The sequence below is a fragment of the Silene latifolia genome, chromosome 2, assembly GCF_048544455.1.
Source record: "Silene latifolia isolate original U9 population chromosome 2, ASM4854445v1, whole genome shotgun sequence".
Taxonomy (NCBI): domain Eukaryota; kingdom Viridiplantae; phylum Streptophyta; class Magnoliopsida; order Caryophyllales; family Caryophyllaceae; genus Silene; species Silene latifolia.
Genome location: NC_133527.1, coordinates 141,744,877 through 141,768,047, shown reverse-complemented (window position 1 = coordinate 141,768,047; position 23,171 = coordinate 141,744,877). Strand labels below are relative to the sequence as shown.

Genomic DNA, 23,171 nt, shown 5'->3' with positions numbered 1-23,171 from the left:
AATTTATAATTATTTCTTTCATTGCTTGTATGCTCTCGCATGTAATTGAGCATTAAAATCCAACTTCGACCGAATTGCATGATAAACTAATTGTTCACCGACTTAGTTAATTCTCACATGTTAGGATTAATTTATGGATGTTGCATTGCATGCATATAGCCGACAGTATATCAAGTACGAATAAACTCCCTAATCATTAGTAGAGGCCGCTATCGAGGCGGGCGGGATTAGGTGTTCGATCAAAAGAGCTTCCTAATACGTACCCTCACCCCTTACTCCAGATCTCCGTGAGCACCCGTGTTCATTGGCATCCACGAGAGTCATTCTAGACATAGAATGCTAAGGGTAACGATTGCTTAGTGTTCATGTCACTACTTTGTGTCTTGACATGACACGAGGTATTCGAACTGTTCCAATTTCCCATAAAAATTGGTGGCGACTCCATACAAAATGCAAACGCTTGTCCCTCGTTTCTCAACCAAGCGCCCCCGTGGGCGGCCCGCTGTCCACACAACCCAACACATTTGTTAAAGTACGAAAGACTTAAAGTTTACATAGTCTCAAAATCCGACATTAAAGAACCATCCAAAAAATCAACAACTACAAAATGACAACTAGAACTCTTGATAGTGGAAGCTAAGCTTGCGTGGTAACTCCCCATGACTGTCCCAAAGCTAAAAGATTGCATCACCTGCCACAATCTGCTCACCATCCCCGAATGGATCACCGCAGATTTTACAAAAAACAACGGGGTCAGTTACTGAATAATTAAAGTAAGACAGGTACAATAAGCAACCAGCTGATCATCCTTCTCCTCCGATCTCCCGAACTCACACAGTAACCAACTACACACCAAAGTGTGTAGCCCTGCCAGATTACCCATCGCAACAGGTAATCCATGCCGCCAGTGGGTGACTGCAGCCATCCCCACCTAAATCCCGCTCATCAACGAGCGATATCCCTGTCTCTTAATGTGCACATCCCCTCCCGTGGAAGTTCCACGGAGGGCGAACTAGGGTGTGAAGACACTCCCGCAAGTGACTCCACCACAATCATCACAACACGAACACTATCACCACACCAACACCGCACCAACACTCCAACGATGATGAGCAGACAAACAATCGTACACAAAACAACAAATCTCAAATCAATTAAACAGGAACTGAGTAGGGAAACCCTACCTTAGCACAAATGCATGAAACACAAGCAAGCGGTTTAGAACAGCTCCTCTACGAAGTCTCTGGCTAATAAACAATCACATAACAACAATCACTATATGCAAAACCCCATTTTCCCCAATTCATAATTAAAGCCAAACCCTAAAATATGAACCAATGAATTATAGAAACAAGGACTTACCGACGATGAAACAAAGGATGAATGCACTTGTTACGATCACACACACACTAAGGAGATATTTAGAGAGGATTAGAGCGTCGTTGAGTGATTGGGTTTTGTAAAAGTGTAATTAGAAACTGATTTACGTTTTTAAATAACTCTAATCATTTCCAAATCAAACCGCGGAAATAACACTCGACGGACCGGATAATCGGTCGAGTATAGAGTATACTCGGCCGAGTACCCTCTACTCGGTCGAGTATTCCACATACTCGGCCGAGTGTTCCTGGACAGTAGCCAAACAGGATACACGATACACTTTACTCGACCGAGTAGGCCATACTCGGCCGAGTACCAACCTAGGAAAACCGTAGTATTACACTTACAATACCAAAGTTGGAAACTTTGAATGAATTACACCAAGTAATGGAAGATTAGCCTTCCATAATTGTCTTACAACCCAATTTTTGTGGAAAGATTACAATGAAAATGGAAATGATTAAGGTCTAATTATTACAAGATTAAAAGCAAAGCATAACCTCCTTTTGTTCTCAAATATTGGGGTATATATAGTGCTGCACAAAATCCTAGGGTAAGCACGGAATGGGTGTAATACTACGGTTTTATGAGTCTCTGGGTACTCTATCGAATGGGCCTTACTCTGTCGAGTAAGGGTGTTTTACGATTCTGACCTGTTGGGTACTCGATCGAGTAGCCTTGGTACTCAATCGAGTAGGCGGCACTCGATCGAGTACGTCAGTTACTCGATCGAGTAGCCCGGTTTACGGGTAATGTTTTGTCGGGTTTTGTTAATAATGTGAATTAATATATAAACACTTCCGTCACTTTCATAATACGCTTTTACAAACCTAATCACTTTCAAAAGAGAGTTCAATCTACGTACTTCGCATTGATCGCATTATTGACAAATCCCGGAGCTTGGAAGGTCGAAATTCATCTTTCTTTACATCTTTGTGATCCTTGCGTCGAGGGTAAGATCTACGTACCGAATTTATTATATTTTATTAAGTTTCGTTAAACCCTAATTTTGGGAATTGGGGAGTTGTGTTAGTTTTATGTGGTTAGTGATTTATGTGATGTTATGTTAGGAGGAGGATTCGTAGAGGAGGCTTTTTGACAACAGCTGTTGAGATCGTCTGACTGTGTTGCTTTCCAGGTAGGATTTCCCTACTCAGTATTAGTCCCATAATGTGTTGGTGGTGATTTGTGTTTGTTGATTGTTATCATACGAGTATTGTGACGGTTGTTGGTTTTGATTGATGTTTAATAGTTGTGATTGTTTGTATCTGTCTGTGTTCTTCGGGGCGCGTCCCTGGCTGAGTGGAGTCACTTGCGGGAGTGGCTTCAACCCATTATTCGCCTTCTGTGGAACCCGCCACAGAAGGGATGTGAACATTAATGGATTTGGGTTTATCGCTTGACGGAGATGAGCGGGGATTAGGTGGGAACGGCTGCGGTCCCCCCCGGCGGGCGTGGAGTGACTGTTGCGATGGGCACTCTGGCAGGGCTACACACTTTAGTGTGTAGTCAGTATTGTGGAGTTGGTGATGGAGTTCGGAGTATATCTGTGACGATTGAGTTGTGTTGTTTGTTGTGTTGTTGGACTATATAAATTGTGTGATTAGTACTGACCCCGTTTATTGTTTTAAAAACTGTAGTGATCCATTCGGGTGTGGTGAGCAGTTATTGAGCAGGTATGAGATGACGCGTATGGGATAGCTAGGATGAGTCATCATGTGGCAGTTAGAAGTCTTCCGCTGTGTCAGACGATGTTTTATAGCTTTGATAGTTTTATCAGTAGATCGTCTGAGAACATTGTATTTCAGTTTGACAGTTTTGGTTTGAGACATGTAATCACTTAAATTATATTTACTTTTAAAATACGTTTCTTCATTGTCTTATGATTATCATTGCCTCGGGTAACCGAGATGGTAGCACTTCCATGCCTTGAGTGGTCCTGGTAAGACACTTGGAGTATTGGGGTGTTACAATGGGCCTTGATTTACGCAAAAAGCAGAGTAACAAATCCGAGTCTAGCACATCGGCAGACTGCGGGCTGAATAGCAGACTGCCGAGGCAGACTGCTGGCTAAACGGCAGACTGCCGAGGCAGACTGCTGTGGCAAATGGCAGTCTGCCAAAATGCCTGAACGCTATTTTCCAAAATCCGCCTTGATGCTTGTCTTGTTGCTTCAAAGGTCCTTCTTGGCTTCCCTTGACTTGTGACATAACTCGGACATGATCTTGTTCACTTTGTCAATCGCGAGCAAGTCCAAATACACCACGATCATAGCCCCGACAATTGAGACTCACTTATTATAATAAACATACTTAAAGACCCTTATTAAACACATGAGTGGTGCTAAGAACACTCACTTGACTCGACTCTTTATGACACTATCAGGACCTAAGGTAATGATAGTGACGAAACATCTGATCTATTGATATATAAGTGAAATTTTCCTCTTTTGCTTATTGTTTAAGTGGAGCGATAAGAATACTAAAAAATTAATGGCGCTACTCAGTATTTGTGAGAATGAGATTAAAATTTCAAGGAAAGAATAAGGGCTATTCTACATAGTACCTCTATGTTTTATATTTTCTAAGAGGTACACCATAGAATATGAAAAACATAGGGGTATTAAGTAGAAGCGTTTTGTGAGGGACGTAAGGACGTTATATGTAACCCGTGCTTAAAGCCTAGGCGCCAAGCATATATGAACTCTAAACAAGCATTAGCATCAGCATCATGGTATTAAATATAGGTCGATATTAATGTGACGGGCATTATAAAGGTTTCGAAAGTTAGCAATTGCATTTGACAAATTAATGCCGGCAAAGAGTAGGTCACGAATCACGATGACTAATTCAGAGATTATGGCGCAAAATCGTTAATGAATACCATGATCAATATTTGAGTTAGTCCCTAAGTCGCTATCTGGTCGGCTAGAATTAGGAGCTGCACGCCTACAATTACAAGGTAATCTTATATGGTCACACCATTTTTTCAAATAAAGGTCTTAATGTTATGCTTTGTCTTGTTTTTCCAGGTTACTCTTAATGAAATAAAAAAATATACTCTACAAATAAACAAACAAACAAAATTTACATTTGTTGGCCACATTCGTATTACATGAGAATGATGAGATGCTATTTCGCCTGACAATATCTCATAAAATAATCAGGTTTTTAAAAACACAAATTTTCATTTCAGACGAAACTAAGACGAATAGTGTCGTCTCAAAGAAGGCTTATTAAAGAAAATAATTACAGAAAAATTCAGTTATTTTCAAATCTACCTAATGTGTATTTTCCAACACACATCCATGTACCTCCCTTAGTATCTCCATACTTATGACTTATGGAACATAATTATCAACCAGTGTACACACTAGTTATTCATGAGTATTCCAACTAACATAAAACCCCTACGCCTAGTTGATTATTAATGAGATGACAATTTCAAAAAAAAGATAAAAATAAGCATATCAATCAAATGGAATTCCACAACTACGTCACGTATTAAATGATCCACTTCATCATCGTAAACTATTTTAGGGACTTTCTATTCAATTAATATTGAGTAAAATGCACTAACATTAACTAAATACAACTGTCAACAAAAAAAACATTAACTAAATGCAATATGTCATACATATGTATCAATCATCGAAAATAACTCCTACTAAGACAAGCATCTCTTGGTAGCATTAAGACCACTCCACTCGCTAATGCTTCTTACACAAAATGCAACAACATGACTCCCCATGTTCTAACTGCAATAGAGATTTTGTACGGGATATGCAACTAGAGCTCGCAAGTCTGACCCGATTAGAGTGACCCGACTCGATAGGACCCGAAACCGACCCGATGATGACCCATAACCCGACGTAACCCGATTAAGGTTGACTCGAAACGGAACCCGACCCGATCCGAGATGACCCGTGACTCGAGTCAACCCGATTTATGTACTGACCCGACCCACCCAATTGTTCTTTTATTTTTTTTTGTCAATGATTTAATTGTTTTATTTCGGGTTATCTTTCGGGTCGGGTCAACTTTTGGGTCAGCTTTCGGGTTAATTAAAATAAAATAAAAAAACTTTTTTTCCATCATTTTTCTACCTCTTGTTTCATTTTTTTTACCACTTTAATGATTTTTTTTCCAACTTTTTGTAAATTTCTCTAAAAATAATTTTAATACTATGAGACTTTTTTTTAATTTTTGTTTCGAAAATATCTAATTTTTAAGTAAGTAAATCGTTATTCATAAAATCACACGTGAAAATCGACAATAAAAGAATAGCAGATAAAAATTAACATTAAATTTGAATTTCAAACTTGGGACCAAAATCAAATATTTGAAATGTTTGAAATTAGACTTGAAGCCACAACGAATTTTCAATTTTGACATGGTTTCAAAGCGAATATTTAATTTTCGACTTGGCGCCAATACTTGAAATTCAATTCTCTACCTTGGTGCCAACTTTGAAAATTTAAATTTCGGTTTTTTGAAACTCAAATACCTTTTATCTGATAATTAAATATGAAAACATTCTATTTTTTTACTCAAAATTTAAATTTTATATTTTCAAACTACTATTTTATTGTGTTTGGAATATGGTTACTTACCAAAACAAACAAATAGTCGAAAAAAGTATGTATTTTTCGTCATATATTAACAATTACGTAATCTCACCTTGAAGTCTTTAACTATGAACTAATTAAAAGGTTCATGCAAAGAACTCTTTCGATATTAAACGTTACATTCTAAAACTACTTATACTCGTATGCTCTACACAACCTTCCGAAACGACTTATTAACAATTCTCGATACGAAATACCACATTTCACTTTCATAATACGCTTTTACAAACCTAATCACTTTCAAAAGAGATTTCAATCAACGTACTTCGCATTCATGGCATTATTGACAAATCCCGGAGCTTGGAAGGTCGGAATTCATCTTTCTTTACATCTTTGTGATCCTTGCGTCGAGGGTAAGATCTACGTACCGAATTTATTATATTTTATTAAGTTTCGTTAAACCCTAATTTTGGGAATTGGGGAGTTGTGTTAGTTTTATGTGGTTAGTGATTTATGTGATGTTATGTTAGGAGGAGGATTCGTAGAGGAGGCTTTTTGATAACAGTTGTTGAGATCGTCTGACTGTGTTGCTTTCCAGGTAGGGTTTCCATACTCAGTAATAGTCCCATAATGTGTTGGTGGTGATTTGTGTTTGTTGATTGTTATCATACGAGTATTGTGACGGTTGTTGGTTTTGATTGCTGTTTAGTAGTTGTGATTGTTTGTATATGTCTGTGTTCTTCGGGGCGCGTCCCTGGCTGAATGGAGTCACTTGCGGGAGTGGCTTCACGCCCATTATTCGCCTTTTGTGGAACCCGCCACAGAAGGGATGTGCACATTAATGGATTTGGGTTTATCGCTCGACGGAGATGAGCGGGGATTAGGTGGGAACGGCTGCGGTCCCCCACTGGCGGCGTGGAGTGACCTGTTGCGATGGGCACTCTGGCAGGGCTACACACTTTAGTGTGTAGTCAGTATTAAGGAGTTGGTGATGGAGTTCGGAGTATATCTGTTACGATTGAGTTGTGTTGTTTGTTGTGTTGTTGGACTATATAAATTGTGTGATTAGTACTGACCCCGTTTATTGTTTAAAAACTGTGGTGATCCATTCGGGGGTGGTGAGCAGTTATTGAGCAGGTATGAGATGACGCGTATGGGGTAGCTGGGATGAGTCATCACGTGGCAGTTAGAAGTCTTCCGCTGTGTCAGGCAATGTTTTATAGCTTTGATAGTTTTATCAGTAGATCGTCTGAGAACCTTGTATTTCAGTTTGACAGTTTTGGTTTGAGACATGTAATCACTTAAATTATATTTACTTTTAAAGTACGTTTCTTCATTGTCTTATGATTATCATTGCCTCGGGTAACCGAGATGGTAGCACTTCCATGCCTTGAGTGGTCCTGGTAAGGCACTTGGAGTATGGAGGTGTTACAAAATGGTATCAGAGCGACGATCCTGAAACCTATAACCAATGAATCCAATGAACATAGGGAGTCAAATAAAATGAACCCTGGGTAGAAATTGTAGGAGCCAATGCAAAGACTTGGGAGACGTCCTAAAGTCGCGAACTCGTCCTACAATTTTGAACCGGTTACCATGGGATATGTGTCGGGATTGTTATGTGCTTATTGTTTGCTTTGTGTATCTATGTAGTAGCATGTTGTATGAATTGATAGATGCATGCATGTGGAGGATGGGAGATCTGAATTGAAAGATGATGATGGCGTGAATTGTATGTTGGTTGATTGTAAAGCATGAAAGTATAATGATTGATACATGTAATTTGGCATGTTATAATTAGGTAAGAAAAAGTGTTTTGTTTATATATATATATATATATATATATATATATATAAAGCGATGCGTAAGTATATATGTTGTTGTTTTCGTTTTGAGTAAGAGTACAGAAAGTTGGGAGTGTGAATTGAACATGTGTTGGGTGAATATGTTGAACGAATATGGTGGATAAATATGTGGCATGATGGATGAATTAGTGGAAAAAGATGAATAATCGTTGTATGATAATATGATTTATGATTAAGCATGTTATATAATAGAAGTTATTTTATAATGTTGTTATGCTAGTAACATGTGAATAGGGGACTTGATGTCATATATTTGTGATTTTGTTTACGAAAAGTGATAGAATAAAAGCATGTGGGTAAGTCATGATTGGCAAGTTAAATAAATTATGTGCATGATGAATATTGTTGCTTTGCTTTCGAAAATAGTAACATGTGATTGGGACTACTGGTTTTATGAGTATTGGGTTATTTTTGTTTACCTTGTTGTCGTTTAAGTTGTTTGGAAGTAAAATCAAGTAGTTGAGTTTTTTTATTATAAAGAGGTTGTCTTTAAACTGTTATAACTTAAGATGTATAAATGATTTTGATGTGATTCCAATTGGAGGTGATAGCTTGTTCTTTTACGATTCTAACGATAGGTCACACGCCCAAAACGACCAAGAAATGAGTGAGTTATGACCGTTTTACGAAAACTGGACAGTGTTGAGAAATGCATAGGGTACTCGATCGAGTGGCCCTTACTCGATCTAGTGCACCTTGGTACTCGATCGAGTACCCCTTACTCGATCGAGTAGCCCTGGTAATTTTTATATACGTGTCTCTGACTTTCACCTACTCGATCGAGTAAGTCACTTACTCGATCGAGTGGCCTGTACTCGATCTAGTGACCCATGTTTTGGGTCATATGCTTATCTTTTGACTTCGTTGCATATTATGTTTAATTCAAAGGTGTTATTTTGCTTCTTTATGCATTGTTTTATATGTATCTTGATCTTGATGCGTAAGTTACCCAATCTTATGATGTAAGGAGTGGCACCTATGGTGAGTATGAGTTCAGTGAGAGGACATGAGTTATATGTGGTTGTGATAGATAGTGGAAAAAGAAAAGGAAGATCGTTATGGCTTAATTGAGACATGGAGCATGTTTTTTGAGATGAGATGAGTGATATGATTGTGTGTTGAGTAACGTAAAAGCAAGTGAATGTGGGCAAGGGATGATGTGAGTCTAAGGAACGTGAGAGTAAAAATATTGAAAGTAAGGATGTGGATAGTGGCAGCTTGAGATGTGTAAAGAATTATGGAGGGAGATGGTTAGGAGTCGTGTGGGTTAAGGATATATGTAGTGAAAGTTCGTTTTAAAGGGGTTGAGAAGAGTGGTATACAGTGAACTTTATGGAGACATGTCGCGAGGTAGATTTGTACACAGTGAGTGAGTTTGGGAGATTTGATTTATTAAGAAATGAAACTACTGTGTGATTTCCTTGGGCAATTAACGGTATGAAATGAATTCTGATTTCTAGAGAGGTACAAAGGAGATGCAATTGTTTGAACAGTGAACGTTGATTTTATGGATATATTAGTGGCAAGTGTGAGTGATAGCATAATAAGAGAAGATCCATGGTAAGAAAGAGTGAGATGATATCGATATAAAATAAAGGGATTTGAGTTTTGGAGCGATGAGAAGGTAATTTGAGCACTAAAGAGTTAGGTAGAAGTAATAAGGAGTTGAGCTATTAAATGGTATTGTTGAGTATAAAGAGAAAAGAAGGATAAAAGTAAGCTGAGAAAAATGTTCACCGGAGTTATGTGACATAAAAGTAAGGAATCGTCGAGATGTATGATACTATCAAGAGTAAGTAAGTTAATGGTTATACAGAAGTTTCAGGACAACATGATTAATCATGAGTTTCGAGGAATTAAGGGAGTATGAAGTTGGTGGAGTATTTGCACGATACGATATTTTCGGTGGAGAGTTAGATGATGATACAATTAAGGATAGTATTGGGAAGAATGTTGAGGTAATTTTGTTGATGGATTCGATGTTCGTTGTTTAGGATGTTAACCAAAGATAGGAAATAAATCGTGATGTTTAGAGATGAGTGTAAGCGGTTTGATGTCCGGACAGTGGTAGTGTTATGGTTTGTGACTAGTGGTTAAGGGTGATGGTATATTAGAAAGGTAGCAGTTCTAAAGAGGTTGATTTTGTAGAGACCAGATTGATATGTATGGTTGTGAGAGAGTATAAGATGTGGTTATATGAGGCGGTTGTTAGTAGTTGAGTATTAATGGTATGGTTACAATTGGCAGGGGGTGATGGATATGCGAATGGGAGAATATGTTATGAGGGGTATACGAGTTAAGCTCGGGTGAGAGGTAACTTTTATCAGGCGGTAACTTACGTGATCAGGATTGACTAGGTGGATGTGATTACGGGTCTATGATATGTGTAAATGTTTGTGTGAGGTTCTGACCTCACAAGAAGTGGTATGGTGTGATAATTATAAAGTTGTTATATGATTGTTTTGTAATTTATGTTGGGTATGGTATACTAATGGAATGAGGTTCAAAAGGTAATAATTTGGTTGATCTTGAAAGATCATAGATCCATATTAGACACTCTAATAAAATAAATTTATCTCATAAATTGTTGTTAATGTGATCTATGTAACATGCATGCTAATATGAAAGCATAAAAACAAAGTATAAGGAAAAACAATTTCCTTACATTGAATATGAGGTAAAATGGGCACAAATTAGTTCTCCTTACTAATTTGTTCTTGAGCTAAAATGATATGGATGATCCTCCTTGAAAAACCTTCAAATAGAAAGTCTCCTCCAAGTAGCACCCAAGAACTACCCAACAATATTAATAAGTATGAACTAGTAACTTATTAATATGTGCCCTTGATAATAATACTAGTAATATTACTAACTATTCTTAGTAATAATTGTATACTAGAGAAATGTTGTAGAGAGATGGAAGAGGTTTTGTTCACATGCAAAATGAATGAATTGTGTAAGAGAGGTAGTGTGAGCAAGTGAACAAATATATGGAGTGTGTAAGGAGGAAAGGAAGTGGCGGGTGGAAGGAGTCTTTAGTGGACAATTTTGTTTTATATTTTTATCTTACATCACATGCAAAATGTAGTATAAGACATATATTATGGTAGTATACAAAATAAGGTAAAATGATTATGTAAGTAATCATTCATTACACTTATTTTACACGGTCCACATGACCATATACGGGTCCATGTTGGTTTTTATATTTGTCGCACAAATCCGTGTAATTTTCATTTTAAACATCGTATCATGTTTAAATGCTTCCATAATAAATTCGTCCAATTCAATCCGTAAATATACGTGTACCACTACACATATTATTTACGTACTAATATTAATCGCATTAATCAATTAGTACAATTTTAGTAAATTAACAGTTAAATAACTAAAACCCGTTTCCTAAAACTTATTATTTAATTATCGCATAATTAAATAATACCTGCCGCTCCTCGAGTTCGCAACTCGAAATCTCTCTAATAATAATCGACTAACCTCTTAGTCTATTAATCAAGGGACTAAATAAATTGTATCTCATACAATTAATTAGTTATCAATTGGGGTTCGTTCCTTTAGGTGTGACCGAAAGGGGTCAGTTGATCACCGTCGTCTCACGACAATAACGTCAAACTCTAGTCAGCCAACCGTTATCGATTTACGTTAATCAACTGACGAGGATCAAATAATCAAATATCTGATGATATTCTATTAATGAGATTTATTATGTTAACGCACTATTGTGGAGGACACTAACTCCAACAATCTCCCACTTGTCCGACACAAGGTGTGCGCTACCAATTCTCTTGTCCGTTTTAATCTCCCACTCAATGCAAGGTGTCTTTCAGGTCGCACTTGCACATGAACATATCGCGAGTGGTTTTCTCGATCGGGAGTATGACTACCTGACCGGAAAAATCTCTCACAGATTACTTCCGAGCGTGGCCACGCATTTGTAGTCATTAACTCCTCGAGTGGCCTTGAGATATAGTTACCCAACGTGGGTGGACAATTCTGTATGCCCGGCCTATCTATCCTATTGCACAATCTGACTCACCATGACCTAGTAAATGCCCTTTTGGCCTCCTTTCACGGCACGACCTAGGACAAAAGCCAAAGTCACTCGGAAACTGCACCTGCTCAGATAATAGTCTCCAGTCAAAAGAATCGACTCATTAGAACATCTTAGAGATCCCTGCCACGACCAGGCGTCTATAATAGAACTTAGGGACTCTCTAAATGGTCACTGTCCGGCAAAGTGTCACACACTCTGCCTATGTAATCGACCAGTCATCACATATGACCTTATGGTGTTGAACAACCATCAATCGACTCACAATCTAGTCACTCCGAGACGTCACCTCATTAAGTGACTATGGACAAAATACAATGTTCATCTTATTCACTTGAATAGTGTTCAACATTGTCTCCACAACTTATTCAGATAAACAAGGTATTAAAATTTAGTCACACTAAATAAAAATTCATAAAAGAATTAATACGAAAACAATGAATGTGATTATCATATATATAATAAAAGATACACTATCCAATTATTACATATCCATAATCTAAAGAAAATCTGGTACTCGTCTCAATCCCATAGAGACGACATGACCATCATGCTTGGCCTTTGATAAAGGCTTGGTTAAAGGATCAGCAATGTTGTCATCTGTCCCAACCTTACAAATGTCAATTTCCTTCCTTTCCACATAATCTCTAATTACATGGTATTTCCTTTCAATGTGTCTAGATTTGTTACTAGACTTAGGCTCTTTGGCTTGAAAAATAGCTCCACTTTTATCACAATATAGAGTGATAGGATCTTTGGCGGAATGGACTACTCCTAGCCCCTCCATGAATTGCCTAATCCAAACAAACTTCCTTCGCGGCCTCGACGCCGCAAGGTACTCACCTCTGTTGTAGAATCCGCAGTAACACTTTGCTTGAAGCTCTTCCAACAAACAGCTCCTCCATTTAGTATAAACACGTAGCCGGATTGGGATTTCATGTCATCCCGATCGGTTTGGAAACTTGCGTCCGTGTAACCTCTTACACACAACTCGGTTTCTCCTCCAAACACTAAGAACGAATCCTTAGTTCTTCTCAAGTACTTAAGGATGTTCTTTACGGCTATCCAGTGACTCTCACCAGGCTTGGCTTGATACCGACTTGTCATGCTCAAGGCATACGCAACGTCGGGACGAGTGCAAATCATAGCATACATGATAGACCCAACAGCGGAAGCATAAGGGACGGTCTTCATGTGTTCAATTTCCTTAGGGGTAGAGGGAGACTGTGACTTGCTCAAAGTAATCCCTTGGCCCATAGGTAGAAATCCTCTCTTGGAGTCTTTCATATTGAACCGGTCAAGAACTTTGTCAATATAAGCTTCTTGACTCAATGCTAGTATCCTCTTGGACCTATCCCTATAGATCCGGATACCTAAGATTCGTTGTGCCTCTCCCAAGTCCTTCATTTGGAAGTGTTTCCCTAGCCACTCCTTAACGGAAGTGAGCGATGGAATGTCATTCCCAATGAGCAATATGTCATCCACATATAGGACAAGGAATACACCTTACTCCCACTAAACTTCATGTATAAACACGGTTCTTCCACACTTCTAGTGAATCCGTATTGTTTAATGACATGATCAAAGCAATGATTCCAACTCCTAGATGCTTGCTTAAGACCATAAATGGACTTCTTGAGCTTACACACCTTCTTAGGGTTAGATGTATCCACAAAACCTTCGGGTTGTATCATGTACACCTCTTCTTCTAGAATCCCATTCAAGAAGGCGGTTTTGACATCCATTTGCCAAATTTCATAATCATGAAATGCGGCAACCGCTAAGATTATCCTAATGGACCTTAGCATAGATCGGAGCGAAGGTTTCGTCATAGTGTAAACCATGAACTTGGGTGAAACCTTTTGCCACCAATCTAGCTTTGTAAACATCCACATGTTTATCCACGCCGAGTTTAATTTTGTATATCCATTTACACTGAAGAGGTCGCACTCCCTCAGGTAAATCCACCAAGTCCCATACTTGGTTCTCGTACATGGAATCCATTTCGAACCGCATGGCTTCTAGCCAAAGCGAGGAGTCGGGACTAGACATGGCCAATTTGTAGGTAGTGGGTTCATTACTCTCAAGAAGTAACAAAACACCATCCTCTTCGATGTTACCAAGGTAGCGATCAGGTGGATTAGAAATCCTGCTTGACATTCTAGGAATAATTACCGTTTCAGAGGAAGAGGGAATGCTTTCCTCCACGTTCTCCTCTACCTCATTCTCGGTTTGTGGCTCTCGAACTTCTTCAAGTTCAAATTTTCTCCCACTCTGTCTCCTAGAAATAAATTCCTTTTCTAGGAAGACAGCATCATGAGCCACAAACACTTTGTTCTCGTGTTTATTGTAGAAGTAATAGCCACGTGTTTCCCTTGGATATCCTACAAAAAGACATTTGTCAGACCTGGGTGCAAGCTTATTGTCAGACTTGATCTTAACGTACGCTTCGCAACCCCAAATACGCATAAATGACAAATGAGGGACTCTCCCTGTCCATATCTCATATGGAGTCTTATCGGCCGCTTTAGTCAGGCTTCGATTTAGTGAAAATACTGCAGACAAGAGTGCAAAACCCCAAAATGAACTAGGAAGCTCAGTTAGACTCATCATTGACCGAACCATATCAAGTAAAGTTCGGTTTCTCCTTTCGGCCACACCATTTAGTTGTGGTGTGCCAGGAGGAGTCCATTGTGATATTATACCACAATCTTTTAGGTGTGAATCAAATTCAATATTTAGATACTCACCACCACGGTCGGACCGTAGAGTCTTAATCTTTTTATCCAATTGGTTCTCTACTTCTTTTTGAAACTCCTTGAACTTGTCAAAGGCTTCACTTTTGTTCTTCATTAAGTAGACATACCCATATCTACTTAAGTCATCAGTAAAAGTAATGAAGTAGTGAAAACCTCCTCTAGCGGTGATGGTTAATGGCCCACACACATCCGTGTGTATGAGAGCCAAAACCTCACTAGCTCGTGTCCCTTTTCCCGCAAAAGGTGCACGAGTCATCTTGCCTAAAAGGCAAGACTCGCATGTACCATAAGATTCGAAACCAAATGGTTTGAGCACTTTTGATGAAGCAAGTCTCTTAATGCGTCTTTCGTTTATGTGGCGTAAACGACAATGCCAAAGGTAGGATTCGTTTGGATCACCCTTTTTGAGCTTTTTAGTTTCCATATGATAAACGTCATTAACATCATTTAAAACATAAATGCCTCCAATTGAAATGGCCTTGCCATAAACCACATCATTTAAAGAAAAAGTACAACACTTGTCCTTAATCATAAAATAAAAGCCTTCCGCGTCTAACGCGGAAATGGAGATGATGTTCTTAGTTAAAGTTGGTACAAAATAACACTTATTTAAATACAACTCTAAACCACTAGCTAAAGTGAGCACATAGGTCCCTACGGCAATGGCGGCTACTCTAGCTCCATTGCCCATGCGGAGATCCACATCACCTTTTGCTAGTGCTTGCACGTCCCTTATACCCTGCAAATGGTTACAAAGGTGAGAGCCACATCCGGTATCAAGTACCCAAGTGGAAGTACAAGCATAATTAACGTCTATCACATAGAGAGAGGAAATCATACCAATAGGCGTCACACGCCCTTCCTTGAGATCCTCCAAGTATTTGGGACAACTCCTCCTATAATGCCCCTTCCCATTACAATGGAAACATTCGGCCTCAGAGAGCTTGACACTTTTTGCCTTGGGATTGCCATTCTCAACGGCCTTCCCCTTTCCCTTGTCAATTTTCTTTGACGATTTCTTGAATTGGGACTTTTATTTTCCCTTTCCTTTCTTGACTCCAAGAGACATGTTCTTTAACTTCATGGTTAAAACATCTCTCTTTTCACTCCCACTAGCCTCCATATCCCTCTCCGCTTGGGAGAGGAGTGCATGAATTTCATGGTAACTCTTATCCATGTCATTCATATTGTAGTTTACCCTAAAGTGGGCAAACTTGGTGGGGAGTGAGTGAAGGATTCGATCCACCACAAGAGTTTTAGGAATCTTACACCCTAGACGCTCTAGGATGTCAACATATTCGACCATTTTAAGGACATGGGGACCAACCTTTTGGCCCCTCTCAAGCTTAGCTTCAAAGAAGCGTGCCGCCGCATCGTATTGACGGACTTTAGGTGTTTGTGAAAACATAGTGATCATACGAGTGAATATCTCGTAAGCATTTAAAGAAATGCATGAAAGCTTGAGTTTTGGCGATATTGACCATATCAACACATTCTTGATATCATTCAACATCCTCACATAGTCATCATAGGCGGTCCGCACCGCCGATGAAGCTCTTGCACCGGGCTCGATAGGAGGAGCATCGGTCAAGTAAGTGAGCACATTGTCGGACAACGCGGCACTTTTGATGTTGGATTCCCATTCAAGAAAGTTACTACCGTCATCTTTTAAAATACATTTGTCCATTACGGACCTTAGCCATGAATCTTTGCCTAGTGAAGTAGTCGATGGAGTTGATGAAGTTGCCATTGCGAATTAAAATGCTACAACAAAAAGGAAAAATTAACATTCATTGTTTTAAAAATTACTTGTAAAAACATGTGAGCATCGCTTGGGCGAAACATCCCATAATTGCGTAAATTCGGTAAGTCACGTTGACTAATTCTACCTCTAGAACTCTTGGTCGACAAATTTCCTCAAATTCATCTACTAGCCCCGGAACACAAGACCGTCTTATATCCCGTTGAGTCCAACCAATTTTGGCATGTGATAACCGCTTACCACCCTACTTACCCAAGGTAAAAAGAGAACACCCCGCTTGGGCGAGCGTGGCTCTAATGAACAAGAGATTCATAGGTGTTACTAATTGGTAAGGCTAATCTCAATTTTAGTTATGTGAGAGATCTTGTCAATTTAGTCATAAATTCCTTATAAGTGAATTAATTCGGTGAATATAAATGACGTGAATTGACAACCGCGAAAAATAAAATGCATGTGAATGGCGATTTTGGCATGCGCGAAAAATAAAACAAGCAAACATGTAAGCATATGAATAAATCATAGTATGGCCTCCTAGTTAATAAAAACTAGTCTATTACATTTCGGAAACCAACTCCTTGGTCCCTTGCCTCTTCATTCCATAAGTGGCTCTTCCTTGTGGGATTTGGAACACCTTCCAAAAATAGACTCCGTCTCGTTGTAATCCGTCTTTTGGAAACGCCGGTAAAATAACTATTACGAATGAATTACATAGCTATTCCTATTATACATTAATTAATAAAATAAATAAAACTATTAATTAATTAAAAACCAACGATACGAGATCGTATTTAATTACAAACAAATCGATATTCCCATTCATTTCGGGTAATAACGATTAAAAATAAACTAGGCCATACTAGGTACAAAAGATAAATACTTTAAATAAATGACAATCATTCATTTAACTTAAATAAATATGCTTAAAATGCTGTAAATATGATGCCAAAATCGCCCTACCTATCATTCATTGGTATCCATCTCGGGTTTTGTGGATTTAATCGATTTTTAACATGTAAAAATCAATAATTAACTCTTAAATCTCATTTAAGTCCAAACTAATTGTCCAAACTGTTTTGAACCTCAAAATTAGTCCTCACTAATTTTATGATAAATAATTAGTTTGATTTGGTGATATTTTGCTAATTTAATCGGTAAAATCATAATATTTAAGTAAAAATCCAAAATAATTGAAAAATTACCCAAACAATTGAAACAAAAATTTTTAGTATTCTGGAACACTCCCAAGAACACCAAAAAGTCAGAAAAATTGCCCAAAATTTCCGGATAAATTTTGTGAAGAAAAAGATTGATATTTATCGGTTTTTAACCACAAAAACCAATAAACATCAAAACAAAGTGAAAACACACATGCAAAATCACTTTTGACATTTAAATAATATTCTTAAATGTACATAAATTTATCATGGGCAGAATCCAAAAAAACGAAATTATGATTAATTAATTTGACTTTTATCGACTTTTTTCTCAAAAAATCAATAAACATGCAAAAATTCGAACCAACCTTCAAATTTTTGCATACAATCAGTAGAAAACATGCATGAACTACCATAAAAAAGCCATGCACCGAATCAACATATAACTAATTTTAGTCAATTTTTCACTAAAATGCGACATTTTGACTCGGTTTTCTACCAAAAATCATTAAAATTAGCAAAATTACTTCACAAATCACCAAAAAATTCCACAAACCTTTTGAGATCAGTAGGTATGCATGTCCCAAAAAATTTCGTGCCAAAACCTCTTCTAACACAATTTTTGAGTTTTTACTAATTATCTCATAATTCATAAAAATGCTTAAAATCAACATGCAAATTACAAGCCTAAGCTCTGATACCACTTGAAAGATCATAGATCCATATTAGACACTCTAATAAAATAAATTTATCTCATAAATTGTTGTTAATGTGATCTATGTAACATGCATGCTAATATGAAAGCATAAAAACAAAGTATAAGGAAAAACAATTTCCTTACATTGAATATGAGGTAAAATGGGCACAAATTAGTTCTCCTTACTAATTTGTTCTTGAGCTAAAATGATATGGATGATCCTCCTTGAAAAACCTTCAAATAGAAAGTCTCCTCCAAGTAGCACCCAAGAACTACCCAACAATATTAATAAGTATGAACTAGTAACTTATTAATATGTGCCCTTGATAATAATACTAGTAATATTACTAACTATTCTTAGTAATAATTGTATACTAGAGAAATGTTGTAGAGAGATGGAAGAGGTTTTGTTCACATGCAAAATGAATGAATTGTGTAAGAGAGGTAGTGTGAGCAAGTGAACAAATATATGGAGTGTGTAAGGAGGAAAGGAAGTGGCGGGTGGAAGGAGTCTTTAGTGGACAATTTTGTTTTATATTTTTATCTTACATCACATGCAAAATGTAGTATAAGACATATATTATGGTAGTATACAAAATAAGGTAAAATGATTATGTAAGTAATCATTCATTACACTTATTTTACACGGTCCACATGACCATATACGGGTCCATGTTGGTTTTTATATTTGTCGCACAAATCCGTGTAATTTTCATTTTAAACATCGTATCATGTTTAAATGCTTCCATAATAAATTCGTCCAATTCAATCCGTAAATATACGTGTACCACTACACATATTATTTACGTACTAATATTAATCGCATTAATCAATTAGTACAATTTTAGTAAATTAACAGTTAAATAACTAAAACCCGTTTCCTAAAACTTATTATTTAATTATCGCATAATTAAATAATACCTGCCGCTCCTCGAGTTCGCAACTCGAAATCTCTCTAATAATAATCGACTAACCTCTTAGTCTATTAATCAAGGGACTAAATAAATTGTATCTCATACAATTAATTAGTTATCAATTGGGGTTCGTTCCTTTAGGTGTGACCGAAAGGGGTCAGTTGATCACCGTCGTCTCACGACAATAACGTCAAACTCTAGTCAGCCAACCGTTATCGATTTACGTTAATCAACTGACGAGGATCAAATAATCAAATATCTGATGATATTCTATTAATGAGATTTATTATGTTAACGCACTATTGTGGAGGACACTAACTCCAACAGATCTGGCATGGATAGTTAAAATTGTATGTGTATTGATGATACATGTTTATTCCGTGAAATGGTAAGGATGATGTTCATGAGATTCTTGTCAGTTTATTCCGTGTAATATGTTGTGTTATAATCTAGTAAAACGGTTTTGAGTGAGTTTTCTTGTTCGAAATGTCATACTGAGTCAGTGTTTATGGGAATTATATGTGATTGTGATGTTTATCGATGTGGTTGTTGTGCCTCGAGTGGTGATCCGGGCATGGTACTTCATGTTGTGATGCGGGTATTTTCGCACTGCGGTGCGGCTGTTGGTGGCGGTGTTGCGATGCCGTCACCGGTTGTGGTGGAGTAGGCGGGATGATTATGATTCGAGTTTCGAAAGTACATACCAGTTATACATAGATTGTTGCTTTGCTTGATGTTGCTCCCTGCGAGTTTCAGTTTGTGAAGATAGACAGTTGTCTTGTTTATTGATGTTTTCTTTACCAGGTTAAGTTTGGGAATGAGGGTAGAGTATGATATGAAATAGAGTTGTATATGTTTTCGTTGTTGTCATGGTATAGTGATATTTTGTTGATGAAACACGGTTGTGCGAGGTTGTTACAGTAATTTTGATCTTGTTCTAGATAAGGTTTTAGTGGACATGGTAATGGCAAGTGATTCGTAAAACATGTGTGGTAATGACCTGCAAGATGCAGGTAGTTCATAATCATTTGTTGAGACAGTGAGTGTAGGGTGTTGGGGGAATTAGTGTCATGTTAAGTTATGTATGAGTTTTGCGGTAATGAAGGAAAGAACTTGAGGATCTAGTGTGAGTGTACGTAACGAGTGTGGATCGTGAGTTATGCTTTTGGGAGATAGGTGCTTTACATAGAGAGGTATGTTATTTTGCAGTAATAATGGAGAGTTAGTATGGTGATTTTGCTACGAGTTTTATGGTATAGGTTAGGTGGTGTGCCGAATGAGTTGAGGTATGAGAAATGTTTAAGTAAGAGAGCCTTGGATATATGCATGGCGAGTGTTTAGATTATAGGTGGTTATCTTTGACATGCGGTGGTGATGAGGATAATGAGACGATATAGCTAGGATTTAGTATTAGTGAGTTACGGGACGTAACATTTATCTTAAGAGGAGTAGGATGCGATAAAAGAGATTTTGATGGTTGTACATATGGTAGTATATTTGGAAGTAGAGTGTTGGTGTAGCATAAAGGACGGATATTTGTTTTGATTGATTTTATTAAAGGTCATGACAGTTGGATGATGATGTTATGAGTGTGAGTAAACTTCGAGAACGAAGTTCCTTTTAAGGGTGGTATAATGTAACATTCCGTTTGATGTTATGAGTATCTTGATATTGGATTATCTAGTGGATGATATGTTACGGAGCTAGCAGCGTTTGTGTTGGTAGTGTATGGAGTTAGTGTTGACAGAGATATAATGTAGTTGATACGATATCGTGAGACATGTTGTGGAGGTAGGCGTGGTTGGTGGAGTTGGTGTTAAGAGTTCATGTTTCATAGGATGAGGTTTTGTTTTGAGTTCTTGGTTGCGTTGTTGTATCTTGGTCGAGTTGATAGGTTTGTTTTTATGTATGGGTTGAACTTCGGGGACGAAGTTCTTTTTAAGGAGGGAAGACTGTAATACTACGGTTTTATGAGTCTCTGGGTACTCTATCGAGTGGGCCTTACTCTGTCGAGTAAGGGTGTTTTACGATTTAAAATAGTTTCTGACCTGTTGGGTACTCGATCGAGTAGCCTTGGTACTCGATCGAGTAGGCGGCACTCGATCGAGTACGTCAGTTACTCGATCGAGTAGCCCGGTTTACAGGTAATGTTTTGTCGGGTTTTGTTAATAATGCGAATTAATATATAAACACTTCCGTCACTTTCATAATACGCTTTTACAAACCTAATCACTTTCAAAAGAGATTTCAATCTACGTACTTTGCATTGATCGCATTATTGACAAATCCCGGAGCTTGGAAGGTCGGAATTCATCTTTCTTTACATCTTTGTAATCCTTGCGTCGAGGGTAAGATCTACGTACCGAATTTATTATATTTTATTAAGTTTCGCTAAACCCTAATTTTGGGAATTGGGGAGTTGTGTTAGTTTTATGTGGTTAGTGATTTATGTGATGTTATGTTAAGAGGAGGATTCGTAGAGGAGGCTTTTTGATAACAGCTGTTGAGATCGTCTGACTGTGTTGCTTTCCAGGTAGGGTTTCCCTACTCAGTATTAGTCCCATAATGTGTTGGTGGTGATTTGTGTTTGTTGATTGTTATCATACGAGTATTGTGACGGTTGTTGGTTTTGATTGTTGTTTAGTAGTTGTGATTGTTTGTATCTGTCTGTGTTCTTCGGGGCGCGTCCCTGGCTGAGTGGAGTCACTTTCGGGAGTTGCTTCACGCCCATTATTCGCCTTCTGTGGAACCCGCCACAGAAGGGATGTGCACATTAATGGATTTGGGTTTATCGCTCGACGGAGATGAGCGGGGATTAGATGGGAACGGCTGCGGTCCCCCATTTGGCGGCGTGGAGTGACTGTTGCGATGGGCACTGGCGGGGCTACACACTTTAGTGTGTAGTCGATTGTGGAGTTGGTGATGGAGTTCGGAGTATATCCGTGACGATTGAGTTGTGTTGTTTGTTGTGTTGTTGGACTATATAAATTGTGTGATTAGTCTCGACCCCGTTTATTGTTTTAAAAACTGTGGTGATCCATTCGGGGGTGGTGAGCAGTTATTGAGCAGGTATGAGATGACGCGTATGGGATAGCTGGGATGAGTCATCACGTGGCAGTTAGAAGTCTTCCACTGTGTCAGATGATGTTTTATAGCTTTGATTGTTTTATCAGTAGATCGTCTGAGAACCTTGTATTTCATTTTGACAGTTTTGGTTTGAGACATGTAATCACTTAAATTATATTTACTTTTAAAGTACGTTTCTTCATTGTCTTATGATTATCATTGCCTCGGGTAACCGAGATGGTAGCACTTCCATGCCTTGAGTGGTCCTGGTAAGGCACTTGGAGTATTGGGGTGTTACAATGGGCCTTGATTTACGCAAAAAGCAGAGTAACAAATCCGAGTCCAGCACATCGGCAGACTGCGGGCTGAATAGCAGACTGCTGGCTAAACGGCAGACTGCTGTGGCAAATGGCAGTTCGCCAAAATGCTTGAACGCTATTTTCCAAAATCCGCCTTGATGCTTGTCTTGTTGCTTCAAAGGTCCTTCTTGGCTTCCCTTGACTTGTGACATAACTCGGACATGATCTTGTTCACTTTGTCAATCCCGAGCAAGTCCAAATACACCACGATCATAGCCCCGACAATTGAGACTCACTTATTATAATAAACATACTTAAAGACCCTTATTAAACACATGAGTGGTGCTAAGAACACTCACTTGACTCGACTCTTTATGACACTATCAGGACCTAAGGTAATGATAGTGACGAAACATCTGATCTATTGATATATAAGTGAAATTTTCCTCTTTTGCTTATTGTTTAAGTGGAGCGATAAGAATACTAAAAAATTAATGGCGCTACTCAGTATTTGTGAGAATGAGATTAAAATTTCAAGGAAAGAATAAGGGATATTCTACATAGTACCTCTATGTTTTATATTTTCTAAGAGGTACACCATAGAATATGAAAAACATAGGGGTATTAAGTAGAAGCGTT

The 23,171-nt window shown here is 38.1% G+C and overlaps 2 long non-coding RNA genes across 2 annotated transcripts; both read right to left on the bottom strand.

Moving 5' to 3' along the window:
* Positions 1 to 16: 16 nt before the first annotated feature.
* Positions 17 to 10,817, bottom strand: LOC141630460 (uncharacterized). Its single transcript, XR_012537492.1, has 3 exons — positions 10,478 to 10,817; positions 1,185 to 1,247; positions 17 to 701 (listed from the first exon to the last, which is right to left on the bottom strand). It is a non-coding gene; the product is annotated as an uncharacterized LOC141630460 (long non-coding RNA).
* A 4,211-nt stretch (positions 10,818 to 15,028) lies between these two features.
* Positions 15,029 to 18,719, bottom strand: LOC141630456 (uncharacterized). The gene is made up of 3 exons (XR_012537490.1): positions 18,398 to 18,719; positions 15,481 to 16,404; positions 15,029 to 15,379 (listed from the first exon to the last, which is right to left on the bottom strand). It is a non-coding gene; the product is annotated as an uncharacterized LOC141630456 (long non-coding RNA).
* Positions 18,720 to 23,171: the final 4,452 nt, after the last annotated feature.